The sequence below is a fragment of the Syngnathus typhle genome, unplaced genomic scaffold, assembly GCF_033458585.1.
Source record: "Syngnathus typhle isolate RoL2023-S1 ecotype Sweden unplaced genomic scaffold, RoL_Styp_1.0 HiC_scaffold_159, whole genome shotgun sequence".
Lineage (NCBI taxonomy): Eukaryota > Metazoa > Chordata > Actinopteri > Syngnathiformes > Syngnathidae > Syngnathus > Syngnathus typhle.
Genome location: NW_026872065.1, coordinates 42501 through 45000, shown reverse-complemented (window position 1 = coordinate 45000; position 2500 = coordinate 42501). Strand labels below are relative to the sequence as shown.

Genomic DNA, 2500 nt, shown 5'->3' with positions numbered 1-2500 from the left:
CTTCCCACACAGCCTCCAGGCTACGCAGCCGCTCTCGTTCGGACTCAACCAAATACCGTGGCACTTACCCGGCTGGACAGCCAGTCCCGTCAGCTGGCAAAAGACCTCCAGGATCATCAAGTTCTTCTTCATTCCTTCCTCCGAGCCACTCAGCAGGACTAAATCATCCGCAAAGGCCAGGGCGGCAATTCGGCGGTTGCCCCAGACCAGGTGACTTCCTTCGCGTTCGAGGCTATGGATGAGAGGATCCATAGCGAGGTTGAAAAGCAGTGGGGACATTGGATCGCCTTGCTTAACACCAACCTTCATGGAGATGGGTTCGGAGTAGGCGCCTCCGCAACCCACTCTGGTCGAGCAGCCCACATACGAGTGACGGATCACCTCGATTACACGTCTGTCTACGCCCAAGCTTCCCAGCACACACAGGACATGGTCATGAGAAACCGAGTCGAAAGCCTTCGCAAAATCAATGAACACGACTGCCAGCGGCACGCCAGCCGACCTCGAATGCCCCATGACCCGATCAAGAATCATGAGGTTCTCCTCGCAACCACTCGCGCCGGCGACGAAACCGCGCTGCCGGGGGCTAACAGGACAGGCCCGCGCCAGCCTCATCGCCATTATCCGCCCAAACAACCTCAGCACGACTGACCCGATAGTCACAGGCCTCCAGCCTGCCACATTACCCAGCTCTGTAGGGTCAGCCGATTTGGGTAACAACCGCGTCTTGCACTCCTTGAAGACCTGGGGAACGACTCCACGCACCATCCATGTCGTAAACAGCCTCGCCAGTTGCGTACCGTCCGGGTCCCAGCCAAGAAGAGCCTGCTTCTTGATCCCGTCTGGGCCCGGTGCAGAGCAATTCCTCATCTTAGCCAAGTTAGATACAACTTCCGGCCCCAGGATCGGGTGGTAGAATGGTTCGTTATTCGCGGTCAGTCCCACCTCGAAGCCCTCCAGTCCATAAAACGGCCTGACCGTTTCCCACTTACTCCTGAAGTGCCTATCCACCAACTCTAGCGGCAAATCACACCCAAGGGGCGTCAGATCATCCAAGATCCGCCGTGCCAGCCCCTTTCTCGCCTCAGAATAGCCGCGCTGCTGGTGGTAGAACACTCTCCTACGCTGGACGAGCCGCCTCGCCCAACCCTTCATCTGTCGGTCTCGAGGTTTGGACCTCGCGGACTTTGTCGGCCACACTACCTTACCCCCCAGGGCTTTCATGAGATCCAAAGCAGAGGACTCGATCAGGCTAGGCTCCCGACCTGCTTTCTTGACTAAGGCAGCGGTGGCCCGATGCTCCTCATCTCCCGCCAGCAGCTCTTCCAGAACTCTATCCTCCACCAGATCTGGAAGCGACGGGGGACAGGTCCATTTCTGGGGCGTCGCCCTGGCAGCCAGGGCTCGCCAACGCACACCAGACTCACCGCCTGCCGCACGACCGCACAGGGACCCCCACTTCCACCTCACCTGCTCTCCGGACTTGCCGGTACCCAACATCCGTGCCACCATCACGTTCTTGTGCCTATGGTTCTTGTACTTCTCCATAAGCCTCACCATCCGGGCCTCCTCCTTCACGCTCCACCTCCTTTCCCTCTTAGGACCCTTACTAGTCTGGCTCCGCTCTTTACGAGCCGTGAACCACTCCGCTGCATGGGCCTGCCGCTTATGCTGAGATACTCCAACAGCCGTCCGAAAACGGCGCCCACAGTGATCGCAAGCGACCCCCTGTTCGACATCCACCATGCGCACGCCTCGACACTTCGAGACATGGCACCGAATTGCATGGCTGTTCTCCCCTCGTCTTTCGCACTTACGACAGCCGTACACGATGGAGACACCCGCATGCCGGGAAGCGCAATGCAACCCAAACCTGCGCATACCAACCACACGCGCCCCACACAGTAGGCAGTCCATGGACTCTCGAGGCAGATGCACCAAGACCTGGTCCGGAGGCCTCGGATCCTTCTTACGCCGCTTTCTAGACGGGCCCTCTCCCGCCTCTTCCTCCACACCATCACGGAGAGCAGGCTGCAATGCTAACACGACCCCCGCCGCCCCAACTCTCATACCAGCGGCGACGGAGGCCATTGATTCAGACACCACTGAGGAGTTCTCAAGAGCTTCGCCAGCCAGGGTCCACCCGCTCCCTCGGCCCGACTGACTGTGGCTCTGATCCTGCGCCTCTGTCTGTACGGACTTCCTAACCAAGGAGTTTTCGCAACCATGGCCCGTAGAAGTGACTACAAGCCGTTTGGGGACCCCAAGCAATGCCTCCGGTGGTTGGTCCCCATGGCCCCCGGAGAGGTTGATTCGTTGTCCGCACACGTGCCCAACCTCAAGCACGTCACGGGGAGGTCGCTCGAGCAGCAACAGCCCCTCTCCGAGCTGCGCCTCAGCCAATTTTGATCCCCCAGGTCGGCTATCCTGGGTCGTTGTCCGTAAGCTACCAGACATGCTTACGGCCTCACTACCATGAGAGCACACGGGAGAACAAAGT

General features: G+C 59.3%; 1 pseudogene; it reads right to left on the bottom strand.

Annotated features, from left to right (window-relative positions):
- The window catches only part of LOC133148785 (28S ribosomal RNA), a 9854-nt pseudogene that overhangs the window by 2950 nt on the left and 4404 nt on the right, over positions 1-2500 (bottom strand).